General features: G+C 34.4%; 1 long non-coding RNA gene across 1 annotated transcript; it reads right to left on the bottom strand.

The window, feature by feature from the left end:
* Positions 1–10,059: 10,059 nt before the first annotated feature.
* Positions 10,060–13,317, bottom strand: LOC135783431 (uncharacterized). The gene is made up of 3 exons (XR_010545629.2): positions 12,636–13,317; positions 12,115–12,252; positions 10,060–10,539 (listed from the first exon to the last, which is right to left on the bottom strand). It is a non-coding gene; the product is annotated as an uncharacterized lncRNA (long non-coding RNA).
* Positions 13,318–14,970: the final 1,653 nt, after the last annotated feature.

The following is a 14,970-nucleotide window of genomic DNA, read 5'->3' as shown; positions in this document are numbered from 1 at the left end:
TTTAAAGCTAGATTTTACTGTTATAAAAAATAGTTTAATATATAAAAAACAAAGAAACAATTACTTTGTTAACATGGACAGCAGAAATCTAATTATTGACCTTATTTTCATTTTCTCATTTTACATGTTAGAGAACATAAATCAATTAATTCCCTTCAGAATTTAACGTATCAACATTTGTCTTCATTATGGTACCAAATACACACACAATCTTAATGAAGTTGGCTCAACTTAAGAAAATAAGTTACATGGTAGCCTTAAAATTTTGAGTTAATTCAACTTAAAAATATGAGGCGACACAACCATTTTACACAGCTGTTTTGAGTAAACTAATATTTTTAAGTAGAATTAACTCAAAATTTGAAGGCAACTAGGTAACTTACTTTATTGAATCAACAAATATTTTTTACAGAGTAGTTTTGGGTGTTTCTTTTGAAATGTTCTGAAATTTAAATGAAACACCCAACTGACAAGTTATCTCGTCAATTAAGAGAAAACATTTGCATGAAAAAAACGTGTTACTGATAAATTTTTATGGTAATCTGTAATACCGCGATTATCCACAACTCTTATTATTATTTATTCATTTTACACTCCGTGTATGTTTTGATAATCATTCTGAATCTGATCTCTAACAAAATTCCTTCATAAAAATGCAGTTATTTCTGCTTTTTGTTAAAAGTTTTGTATTTTTTAAGAAAAATACCCATATTTAAGAGTTTATTAAAAAAGAAAAAAGAAAGATATGATGAATTATTTCCCATTTTGTTTGTTTCTTTGTTTAGTTTTTTTTTCTTTTTTTGAAAGCAGAGGGTCTGTTCTTTCATTTGATATATTTGTATGTTTATATATTTTTTAAAGTTTTTTTCTGGAATGCATTTTGTGAAACTTTGGAGGGCTGGAAGGCAACTTTTACAAAAAAGGCTGATGGGGAATGAGTGAAAGCCAGTGAAAGAAAACATTGATAATTTTAGATTTCTTTAGACAAAATACAATATCACACAATATTAGCAAAAGTTTTGGAATCTATAGTAAATGACTAAATAAAAGAATACCTAGTTAGTCATAATATTTTAATCACATTTCAGTCAGGTTTTAGAGTGGGTCATAGTACAATAACAGCTACTACAACTTATTACAAATTATTTAATAACTGCTCTCCATGAAAGACAGCATTGTGTGGCCTTGTTTGTTGATTTGACAAAAGCATGAGACTTAGTGGATCATGACTAATTGTTATAGAAACTTCAAAGGTCTCTGTAATTCAGCTTTAAGTTGGTTTAAATATTATTTATTTGATCGAATGCAATGTGTTGCTTTAGATAATTATATTTCATCTGTGTTATTAGTCAAAAAGGGTGTTAATAGTCAAGAAGGGTGTTCCTCAAGGTTCTTGACTGGCCACACTTCTATTTTCTATTATTATAAATGATTTATGCCAGGGTATAAAATCTGCAAAGTTACATTTTTATGATGACGATACAATTATTTACTCAACTGCATCCTCTTTATCACAAGCTATTGAAATTCTCCAGCATTTTTTTTAAACTTTTCAGCATAATTTACTCCAATTAAAATTAGTTTTAAATGCAAAAATATTATTTTTATTTTTGCGTAGTCGTTCTATAATCACTGTTCCATCTATCGTTACTATTAATGATGTGCATATAAAAAGAGTAACAACTTACAAATATTTAGGAATATGGATAGATGAAAAGTTGGCATTCGATGTTCATATTGATTACATAGTAAAAACTATAAAAACAAGAATGGATTTTCTCTTTTGCAAAAAAAAAATGCTTTTCATTTGGAGCTAGAAAAAAATTATACAGAGTACTTTTTACCCATTTTAGATTTTGGTGATATCATTTATATATGCATGCTTCTATATATTTATTAAAAAGATTAGATTGTGTTTATATATTGCTTTATGCATTGCATTTTATAGCAAATGCTTGTTCACATACTCATCATTGTTTGTTATATAACTGTGTAGGTTGGACCTCTTTATATCAAAGAAGTAAAATGCATATATTTCTGTGAAGGCACTGCTTTGTATGCTTCCACATTATATTACTAGGCTTTTATGCTTGTGTTAAAAGAACTAAAGCACCAGATCGTCAATTGGCATTACACTAGACGTACCTAGAGTACACTCAGAACACATTTCAACCCATTTCTCCACTAGAAATAATTCCTTCTTTGAATGTGTTTAAAAATATATTGCGATGTAAAACGAGTGAAGTATGTTGCTGTTTTAATTCATTTGTATTTATAATTAATGCTTTTTTTTAGCTTTGCTTGTATAGAATTTGTTTTGTGTGTAATGTAAAACTTTAATAAGGCCATCTTGGCCAGGACTCCCGGGAAGAAGAGATTTCTTTTAATCTCAATGGGACCTTCCTGGAAAAATAAAGGTTAAATAAAATAAAATTACCCAGTAGCCTATCTATGAATAATATTGGTATTTTTAAAATTGCAATTTATCGCATTGCGCAAAATGAGTCAAATGAACTTTGCTTTGCAAGGCTGTGCGTTCGACTGTGTGCATATGCCCGCCTAAATTCGGGAGGAGCATGGTCATGTTATCCAGCCAATCAGCACAAAGAGTTGTCTATACGTTATATAGCCGTCCCTTATGCTGCTTTTCAAGCAACTTGTAACCCGTAAATCTTCAAAACCATGACTTACGACTCTGAACTGGAATATGCATACCAGACAGCCTGTAACTCGTGTATTTACAACCTTCTACCTGTGAAAGTGCACTGGAACGGCAGTCAAACCCGTGACTTCCCGAGTCGATGTACTCCCAGTTCAGAGTCGTGAGTCGTGGTTTTGAAGTCGTAATTTATGTGCTCAAAAACCTGCCTGGAACGCAGCATTACCTCTGTCCATTGACACTTTTTGCAGTATCCCTCCTCCACTCCATCGCCTCACTCTCATCTATCCCAGTTAAAGAAGGGGGAGTACTCTGGGTTTGGTCCTAAATTCTGAGCTCAGAGCCCTCCCCTTTAACAGCATGGCAAATATGCTTTATCTTATATCCTATTGATTACATGTTAATGTAAACTTGTTAATGCATAAAAACACTGTTGCAGAATGTGACGAAAACTCCCACATGATGTTAGGCCGAACACCCACTTTTTTTAAAGAAAAGAAATGTCATAGCCAAACTAGTACAGTTTATGAAGTTTGGTCTCATTTGAAAGCAGACATTTTACTTTACTTTATTTTATTGTCCACGTAGTGGAAATTTCTCTCTGGCTTCACATACATCAATACAACAACACATAACACATAAAATACAATAAGAAGGGAGAATAAAAAACAAAGTACACATCATTCATTACCATTTAAAATCTTGACAGCATTTGGCGCAAAGGATAATTGGTAAACCTTCCTAATTACTCGTGGTTACCTATAACGTCTTCCCGACGGCATCAGTTGAAACTTGCTATGTAGAGGATGAGAAACATCCCCTACTTTCTTTAAGGCCTTTTCCTTACTTTTTCCACGATAAAGATCATTCAAGTGTCTCTGTGTCTTGCCAATTATCTTGCTTGCCTCAATCACAATCTTGGAAAGTCTACCTTTACTCACAACAGTCAGGTTGCCATACCATGATGTCATATTAAAAACCAAAATACTTTCCACAAATTTTTTATAAACCATTTCAAGTATAATCTTGCTCACACCAAAGTGATTCAACCTCCTAATTAAATGTAACCTCTGGTGAGCCTTCTTACAGATGCTATCAGTATTTTCTAAAAAATTAAGTTGGGCATCAATACAGTATATGTCCCCAAATACTTAAAATTAATGACAAATTCTATTGGATTTCCATTTAGTACTACAGGTTCCAACCCCAAAATATTACGCTTGTCTCCAGTTACTACCAACTCCTTTGTCTTATTTGTGTTTATCACTAGTGCACTCGACTGGCACCACTCAAAAAGTGCTTTAGCATGTTCATAATATGCAGAAGCACTACCAACCTCTCCCACTTTCATAAGACCCACAAGTGCCATATCATCAGCATATTTAAGGAGACTAACCCCCTCATTTTTTATCTTATACTCATTAATATACAAAGAAAATAGTATTGGTGATAAAATTGCTCCCTGAGGGGCTCCTGTATTTAATGTGATAATTCCAGACAATTTGCCATTAATAGCAACTCTTTGCGGGCGATTAGATAGAAAATCTTTAATCCACCAGTTAAGTCCTCCATTTACCCCAAGATCAATCAGTCGGTGAATTAAAATGTGAATCTTCATCGTGTTAAAAGCTGATGTGAAATCTAAAAATCAATATTCTGGCATAATTTGAAGTAAATTGTACATGCTCAGCAACTGAATTATATAATGTTAAAACTGCATCATCAGTACCTCTTGCTTTTTTGTATGCGAATTGCATTGGATCCAAGATATCACTCACAAAATACATTAAGTGCCGCATAATTACCTTTTCAATACATTTCCCCAAAACAGATGTAAATGATATTGGTCTAAAATCATTTAACCCTTTTGCTTCAGTAATTTTGGGTACTGGGACAACTGTGGATACCTTCCATAGGTTTGGTACTGTTCGTGTATTTAACAAAAGCTGGAATAACTGTGTAAAGACCCCGGTCAATTGATAAACACAATCCTTTAGTACACGCCCATTCAACCCATCAGGTCCAGGTGCCTTATTTGATTTTGTGCGGGACAAGCAATATGCAATTTCATGTTCTTCAAGGGTAATGTTTTCATATAAGGGAATATCAGAACAGATCCTATCAACCTCGGTGCTACATTCACCAGTGTCAAATCTGCCAAAAAATACATTTAGTTCATCAGCAAAAGATGCATTATGAAAGTGAGTGGGGTTCGTTTTCTTTCCCTTCCTTCCTATCATCACATTCAGTCCCTCCCAAGCTTGCTTTACATTACCCTTAAGGCGGGCGTACACGGTGCGATTTTTGCTGTCGTAGGGGCTCGCATGCGATTTTTTTCCTCGGGAGCAAATCGTTCATGCTCGTATGGTCGCGGCTCGCACTGTGTGAGAGGAATTACGAGCCGAGCCGAGCAGGTTACGAGCACCTTACGACCTCCCGATAATTTTTAAACATGTCAAAAAAGTTCGGGAGCTGTCGGTATAAATTCGTAGTGTTGGTGCGGGTGTACGAGACGATCTGGCAAAGCACTTGAATTTGACCAATCAGAATGTACAAAAAGCAGAAGAAGAAAGACAAATGTAGCACTGCTACCTCAAATATTGATGACTACTCTATAGCTGGCTATGTTTCGCGCACACACACACTCCGGTGACCGGACATCATGACAAATATGACAGGTCCTTTCAGTGACGACCTCTTGATCAGCTTATTTGCCTGAAAAAACTTGTCATACGTGTTTTTGTGATGTCGGGTCACAGCTTTGGATGTGTGTGGAAACAGGAGAGAGTGTAGTTGTTTTAGGCTATACCGCTGTTCTGATAAGTGCTACCACAATGCATTAAACGAGGCTTTTTGATATTAAAACTTTTTTGTTTTACTTGTTGATTTTTCTTTACTTGTTAATATGTTTTATCATTATTTACAATGTAAACATAAAATAAGCCAACTAAATTATGTAATAAATAAATATAAAAATTATTAGACTCCGTGCAGAGACCACTGGTTTAAACAGTACAGGATGTACAAAGAATGTCGCAATTTTTGTGTAATCCAAGCTGTGCCAAAGTTGCTGTAGTTTTATAAATGATTGGATATTAAAAGGGCTGTTGCGACAGAAAAAAGCAACGGAATGTCCATGTTTAATAGGCTAAGATATGCATTTATTGAGAGAGTACATAAACATGATGATCATATGCGGAGACGATGTTTCCCATCTTATTATGGAGCTTCTGCTTTAACAAGTGAGCTTGTTCGGTATTTTTACCCACATATATATATATATATATATATTTTTACATATTTTCGACCAAAGAAACAAATGATATAGCCCAGTGTAAGTTATATGGTAGCCTTAGCTTGTTTTGAAATGATGAGAACATTTAAATGACTAAAAATGTAGGCTATCTCTGAAACTTTATTTAAATAATGATTAATTTGTTTTCATACTATATTTGTATTGCTATGTATTAATTTACATAGGCCTACTGTGAAAATGCCCTATATTAATATGCAATGCCTTCTGTATGGCTTTTATTTTGTGCAGTTACAGGAGCATAAATGCTGCGGTCTCACTTTTACTTCAAGACACCGTATGACCGAACATTTGCACATAACAAGCCTAGACAGTGTGCTTATATTAAATTAAATTATTTTCGTTTTACAAATTAATATTTGGCTTTAGATGTGTTGTCTTAATAATTTAATTATAAAGGGAAAGACGTGTAACGTTAGCTTGCGTTTTACCTCATTGCTCCTCATTCTGCATTTACAAATAAATAAATAGGCCCACTGAATGTGTTTTTTGAACGGTCATATTTATAAAAAAGCAACAATATATGTAACATTAATAATAGCAATATAGATATTTACTTGGCACTAAAAACATGATATATTAAGACGGTAAAACCGCATATGCGCTAGCACGAACAATCACTGAGAGAAATTCCTTCACCGCCACTGACAGCAGACCTATATTGCAATTTCGGAATGCATAAATAGAAATTCTAAAGAACAGAAATTCCAGGCTGTTTTATATACTAAGCCAATATCTTTACCCTATTCGTTTTTGTTTTATTTTTTGTACATTCTGCCACAACGAAAGGTAGCCTACTTCATCCTCACAGGTGTGAAAATGCCTACGTCAGAACTCGTCAAGTCGTACAGTAAAATCTTGTCGTGTGTGACTGCGTCCGAATTATTTTCGTATAAACTCACTCGTGTCGTGTGCGAGAGCTCACGACGTTCCGACCGTCAGAATTCGCACCGTGTACGCCCAGCTTTAAAGAATTTACTTTCAATTTTATTTTTGTATTCTAGTTTAGCACTTTTAATTTTTCCCCTAAGTTCTTTCTTAAATTTTTCTCTCTAACTAATCCCTTATCCCCCTTCGTAAAGGCTACCTTCCTCTCATTAAGGCATACTTTTAAATCTTTTGTAAACCAGTTCTTATTGTTTGGGTTATATACGTATGGTTTTAGTTTCAACACAGTTGCTCTCACAAAAATTTACATAGGACGTAATACTTTCAATGATATCATGAACATTGTCATTAGCATTAAAAAACAATTGCCTGTCCGTCTGTTCAAAACAGTCTCTCAGTTATTCTTTACTCCGTTCAGTCCACATATGAACTTGTTTCACAGTCGGTTTCTCTCGTTTAATCTTAGCCCGATATCTGGGAAATAAATGTACAATATTGTGGTCCGACTTCCCCAAAGGGGGGCGACAGATGGCTTTGTATCCTTCGGCAATATTGCCATAACATTTATCCAAGATACGCGAGAGTCTAGTCGGGCAGTCAACATATTGATGTAGAGCAGGTAAAAAAGTTGACGGATCACATGATTTCATATCCCCCAGAATCAATACTGGTTGCTCAGGTGAGTGGGCCAGTGCTTCATTAAAACATTCTGCTATTTTGTTCCTGGCTTTCACATGATCCGGTCCAGGAACATATACTAAAATAATTGTTATTTGCCCAAACTCCCTAGGAAGATAAAAAGGTCTAAAAGCCACAGACAAGAGTTCATAATCCGGAGTACATACCTGTTCACAAATACGAAATCGAGTAGCCCACCTATTATCCACGTAGATACACAGTCCTCCTCCAACTGCTTTTTGAGATGTGGCTACATTTCTGTCCGCTCTTATCATTGTATATCCACTTATGTCAATGTCCTGGATTTCATCCTTTAGCCTGGTCTCGGTAAAACATATCAAATTACTTTGTCTAAAATCGCTGTCATTTGAAAGTTTATTGTGAAGTCAAAATTATTTACTGTCATAATGAAAAAGTTGTTATAAGGAGCTCAAATAATACATTTTAATAACTCCACAAAACATATATGTAAAATATCTAAAAACTAAATGAAACTGAACACAGATAAACCATATATCATCTCAATTGTGTTTAATGTCTTCATGTATCAAGTCAAAACATCTTTATTTGCCTGTTATTGAACAAAATAACTATCTCCACGTGACCTCTGACACAATGGCTGCGTCTAAAATCTCACATTGTGACAGTAGGTACTGAATTAGAGAAAGTACCTACTCATCGACTATTAAAACAGTAGGTACTTTATAGTACGAATATGGATAGTATGAATTAATTCAGACGTACTACATCTGCCATCTTGATACTTCACGTGACATATGTCGTCATAACAACAAGTTAGTCGTTAACTGGAATGACGTTAAAACAGCACAAATTAAGCACACGGGACCGCTGTATAATATATGTATTTGGATTTAAATAGAGCCCCGTTACTGCTTGTGGGCATTTTTTAAATAAAACAACGCCCCTCTGTCTTCTTCGTTGGATAACTCCTCTTGTGGGTGCTCACGGGATAGCGAATGCTCGTCTTGTCAAAATATGTGTTCGGTGCGTCATGTCAAAATGCATGCCTGCTGCAGACGCATCGAAAGGGTTTGTGATAAAAGAGATGCTCGCGTTTTCCAGATACTCACATAATCTCATGTGTAATCAGAGTTTAGTGTTAAATCAGTATTTTGTGAGCATCTCTTTTATCATAAACCCTTTTGATGCATCTGCAGCAGGCATGTATATTGACATGACGCGTAATGCACATAGGTTCACACAATGCGCCAAACACATAATTTGATATGACGACATTTCAAAAAGGCAGGGGACAGAGGAGCTATAATAATGTACAGCATGTGGAAAATAATAGTTTTTGAACCATAAACCACGCAAACACATTGCATTACACCAAACACACAAAACAATGTGCTTTTTAGCAACAGAATATTGGCCCTTAAAGTCTTAAAATCTTTTTAATAATGTATAGTTGTTTGAGGTAAATACATTTAAACTAACAGTAAATTTTAACTAACACTGTAAAAAAAAAACGTTTTTTTACAGGTAATATTCTGTATATTTTTACAGAATTTTCCAATTTTTTCATTAAACAGTAAAATGCTTTTGTTTTACAGATATTTTCTGTTATTTAAAGATTTACCATTAAAATGACAGTATTTCCTTGTAATTAACAATCACATCAAAATTATGTTTTTTAAAGGCAATTCATACTATTTTTACAGATCAAAAATGTATTTTCACAGACATTTGCCGTTAATTTTCACAAACATTTGCCGTTAATTTTCACAGACATTTGCCGTTAATTTTCAGACATTTGCCGTTAATTTCCACAGAAATTTGCCGTTAATTTCCACAGACATTTGCCGTTAATTTTTACAGACATTTGCCGTTAATATTCAGACATTTGCCGTTAATTTCCACAGACATTTGCCGTTAATTTTCACAGAAATTTGCCGTTAATTTCCAGACATTTGCAGTTAATTTCCACAGACATTTGCCGTTAATTTCCACAGACATTTGCCGTTAATTTTTACAGACATTTGCCGTTAATTTTCAGACATTTGCCGTTAATTTCCACAGACATTTGCCGTTAATTTTCACAGAAATTTGCCGTTCATTTTTACAGATTTAAAAATTATTTTTACAGAAAATTTCTGTAAATGTTTTATTGATTATTTTTCTGTAGAAATGTAAGTAAAATTACATAAATCAGTAAATTTATAGTGTTTTAAATGTATCCCTCTTCAGCATTGAAACTTTTAGGGTTTTGCTCTTGCTGCAAAGTAAGACCACGTCCACTGTTAACTCACATTCCACCTCAATCTCTAACTGGTGAACATTGTTCAGCAATACTACAACATGACTTCATCAAATCCACTTCTTTGGTTTTGTGCTGCTTGTAGCTATACAACTTGACTAAGAAATGTTTTTGGAGCTGCAACTTGTGTCATGGTAGCCTACACTGTAAAAAAAATTACTGTAATTTTTTTTAACTGCTGTAAATCATTTAATGTAATGTAAACTAAAACACTTAAAATAACAGAAAATCATAGATGTAGCCAAATGCATTTATTGTTCAATAGTCCAAAACTTTCCAATGCATTAAGATAATAAGTATTAGTTTCCAAAACTCTCCAATACAATGCAGATCACAAAATAAGGCTTTAGCCTTGGAAATACAACAACGAATACCACTAAGCACTGCAGCATTTAATTAACCACAAAGGAACACATTACTACATAGTGACCAAACTTCAGTCATAAATTTACAGTTTAAACAAACACACAAGAAATAGTTTTAACTGTGCCTACCTTTAAATTGCTTATCTATGAAGATAAACTTTTAAATTAAACACAAACTTGAAAATCTTGTCAGAGTCTCTTCTTCAATTCCATTGGAATTAACTGGCAAGCCATTCAAAGTCCATTAGTTTTCGTAGCAGTGTTCATACATTTGGGTTCATTCCATGCCTTTATTTGTCTCACATTCCAGCAGCAAATTTTTGATCCAGTTTCCGGACTGATGCCCACAACTTCTCTGTTAAAAAAAACAACCAGAAGATCTTATTATAAAAAATCAGCATATACTAAAACAATAAAATAAAAATTTGCTAGAAAAAGATTTTAAAGTTTTAGTTCTGCCAAACATAAAAACGGTCCAGGGCAGTTCCTTTAATTCATACTGGGTTTATAACAATGCAGTATGGGTTGAAATTAGAAAATTATTCACAAATAGATGCACATTTACTGGTGAACTTGATGCACAGTACAAATGTATTTTACCATCCACGAACAAATGTCTTAAATTTGAATATATACAATTCAGAATTTAAATTAATGTGTATTGATTTATACAAATGGAGACATGTATGTGAATAAAAATGCAAAAAATGAGATGTGCATTTGTGGTTCAGGTGACACGCCTGCATTTATCCCGTTCTGTTTATTTGGATTTTGAGACTCATTTCCCCATGTAAAGCAATATATGAGCCAAATATAAACAACTATCGATGAATAAACCAAACAAATGCATTTCATTTTTGTGTCCGTAAAATTCAATATTCCAATGAATGTGCATAGATTTGTACAAACAGAGACATTTGTGAATTTCAGTGATTATATTTTGTATCATTATATCACAATTTGTGCATGCAAAAATGCTGATGTGCATTTGTGAATCAGGTGATACATGTAAATTCACATGTTTGGTTTATTCAAATTTTGCGACTTTTGTTGCGTGGTTTGTATTTAACCAAACAGGATGAATGCATGTACATCGCCTAATTCACAAATGCACATTGATGTTTTTGCATACACAAATTGTAATAAACTAATAAAAAATATAATCACTGAAATTCACAAATATCCCAATTTGTGCATGCAAAAACAAAACCACTAATGTGCATTTGTGAACCAGGCAATGCATGTGCATTCATCCTGTTTGATGCACATAATTAAATTCCAACACAAAATGAAACGCATTTGTTTGGTTCATTCATTGATAGTTGTTTGTATTTGGCTCATAAAATGCTTTAAACGGCAAAATGGAAATCTCAAAATCCAAATGAACAGAACGGGATAAATGCAGGCGTGTCACCTGATCCACAAATGCACATCTCCTTTTTTGCATGGGCAAATTATGATATATATAAATACATAACAAAAAAAATTAACATTTTTATTCACATACATGTCTCCATTTGTACAAATCAATACACATTCATTTAAATTCTGAATTTCATATATTTAAATCTTATGGCATTTGTTTGTGCATGGTAAAATACAGTTGTAACGTGCATCAAGTTCGCCGAGAAATGTCCATGTATTTGTTATTTTGACTAATTTCAACCCATAATGCAGTGGTTGTAGTGTTATAGTTATTAGTATCTGCTCTAGAGTTTGCACTTTTATCATAAACCCTTTTGATGCGTGTTCAGCAGGCACTCATTTTGACAATACACATGATGCACATGGTTCACATGACGCAACAAACACATATTTTGAATTTGCTCCCCTGAAAAAAGAAGTCACTAACTAAAAAACTTAACCTAGAAGTCAAAAAAACTTGCAAGTATACAATAGATATTTGTTAAGAGTTTATGCTCTGAATTACCTCTGAATAAACTCAAGTGTGCATGCAGCTTGATTCTGATATGTGTCAGATATGCCCCAAATGCCTCTAAACATGGGCCCAGGACAACCTTCTCTTCAGATGACAACAACATCCATTTGCTTGAGGTCATCAATTCACCTATATAAAGTAAACTTGGATTAATAATGGTTGTGACAGTATGGTTCATGGCATGCACTGCAAAGAAGAGCTTAGTATTTCTGTCTTTTTTCCAGTCTAAATATATTAAAATTCTTAAATCAAGATGCAGAATATAAGATAAGAAAAATGACAAGAAATTTTGTCTAGCTTCAATCTAAATTAAGTGAATAAAAAATAATTTAAAATGATCTTTTTTGGATTATTCGACTATACGAAGAGTAAATTTACTTATTTACTTGAGCTCTTTATTGCAGTGTATGTACCTTGTGTAAACAACAACAAAAAAACAGATAACACTAGAAAAAAATTAATCATTACAAAAGAAAACAAAAAATAGTTTGTATTCATTGTATCCAAATTACCTTGGATGATCAGTGAGTGTAGATGAATCCAATAATCCTCATTCCATGTAAGCTGCAGTTGCTGCTACCTAAAAAAAATTAAACTATATTTCATATAAACAGGACATAAAAAAAACTAAATATGGCAGCTTCAATTAGAAGGGACTAAGTATTCTTTTTCTTATTTTGGAAGTGAATGGGGCTCATTAAAGATTGGGTTACAAACATTCCTCAAAATATCTTCCTCCGTGTTTGAGATGTCATGAATATGAAGTGAAATGCATTTAACATACTATAATCTTGTATTACAAAATGAATTTAAGTAAAGCTGTACTCATCTTTCATACAACGATGGGTTCAAATGTATTACAAGTGGTACCTAAATACATTTTTAAATTAGATTTTAGCATATTTCATATGTACTAAGGAACAAAAAATGTAGGCTATATTAAGTACAAAATTAGTACATGAAAATAGAGCACTTTGAGTAGATTATAGAATTGTACTTGTCATTGATCAAGGTACTTGACTTCATGAGGCGAGGCGCTGCAAGAAACGACATATGGATGACATCAGAGTAACGCGAGAGCGATTTGAAATCAGCCTCTTCCGCAACATTTCTCGCGGTACTCTGATGTCATCTTTGTCAGTTCTTGCGGCGCTGCGTAAAGTTGAGTACACAAAAAACCTCGAAGCAGGACAATTTATCTATTACTTTTCAGCCTGAGAAATACAAGGTTTGGCGTGTGAGCGTGTGAACTGACTGAAATGCGTGTGTATCACGGTGAATGCGTGAGACTTGACTTGAGAGCCCTGTCTTCCAGCATGCCATGTGCAACAAACTAACACGCGCATATTACATCAAATGATATGCTAGCCTAGAAATCTAGACGCACCCTAGCGGCCGCAAAATATATTTGCTGCCAGGGTTTAGTCTAGGCACTCACAATACACTTAACCGGTCCAAAAACCAAAATTTGGTCAGGCCAATCACATCGTGTGTAGCGTCTGTGGGGCGGGATTAACATGATGACGACAGAGCTGCAACGGTTCCTACTTGAAAACAGAGAATGGCTGCTGCTGCTGGCGAACAGCTATCTTTTGAAGCGGCTTTGGCCGCGACTCTGGAGGACTTAGACTTATGTTTTTCTTTGAGAGAAGAGCAAATAAACCCTACTGAAGTCATTTTTAAGCAAGAAAGATGTGTTTGGAGTTTTGCCGACTGGTTACGGTAACTACGTCACCTTCTTCGTTGCTCTGATCCGTCATAGCGCTATCCTATTGCGTGCAGAGGCATTTTGAGGGACAACCTTATATCCCGCCCCTTGCATTGAGCCGTTTGTGTGAAGAGTTGCCAGACCTTACATCTTGATGTAGGTCTGGCTAACCAGGCTAATGATATGCTATAGACTCGCCCAATAAATTCAGCAAAGAAACTAACGCTAATACCCAACTCTGATGAACGTCTTGTGTTTGCAATGTGACAAAATAAAAATATTACTTACACGATTGAAGAATTATCAGATGCAACAACTTCTTTCCACTCCGTAGACACCTGTCTGCGCATACTCGCAATGCGCATGTGCACCGCGCGCAAATTTGCTGATGACGTCGTGACATCACACGTACTGCGCTATGCACATGTTGTCTAAATGTGTTTCTTATCAAATATTTTTGACAAAGATTTGTACATTAAAAGAATCTACATGCATGTTTATAATTCATTTAATAGGCTGCATTTATTGCAGTTATTGTAAAGTGCCAAAGCTTTTATTTCCAAACTAGTACCACAGCTGACATTTTCAATAAATACATAAAATAAAATAATAAGTGTCATTACATGTTGTCCTGTAGCATTTACATATTAGCCTATTTTAAAAATACAATATTGCAGACATACTGTAAAATTTGCATTTAGCATGCTCCCACAATTCATTGCAAACTACAGCAATGTAATTTTCAAATTATATAGGAGAGAGAGAGAGAGAGAGAGAGAGAGAGAGAGAGAGAGAGAGAAACAGGGCTTAAGACAAATTTGATACAAGATCCACAACAACCATTATTAAAAAGTCAGCCTCTCTCACACCCCATCTGCATTCAAACAAAGCAACATTCTGTGTATTTGTAATATGTAAACTCAATGGACACTCACGATTCTATTAAAGACTTAGACCTAGTCCACACGGACCCGAGTATTTTTATAGCCGTGGCATTTTTAAACGTGGTTCGGCCGTTTGTCCACGCAAAAATTCAGTATCAGGGCACTAAAACCAAACATTTTTGAAAATCCCTGCCAGGGTAAGGATTTTAAGAAAACGATGGATGCAGTATTGTCATTTAGACAGTTAAACCAGGG

Source organism: Paramisgurnus dabryanus, chromosome 2, assembly GCF_030506205.2.
Source record: "Paramisgurnus dabryanus chromosome 2, PD_genome_1.1, whole genome shotgun sequence".
NCBI lineage: Eukaryota > Metazoa > Chordata > Actinopteri > Cypriniformes > Cobitidae > Paramisgurnus > Paramisgurnus dabryanus.
This window is presented reverse-complemented; position numbering and strand designations above follow the sequence as displayed.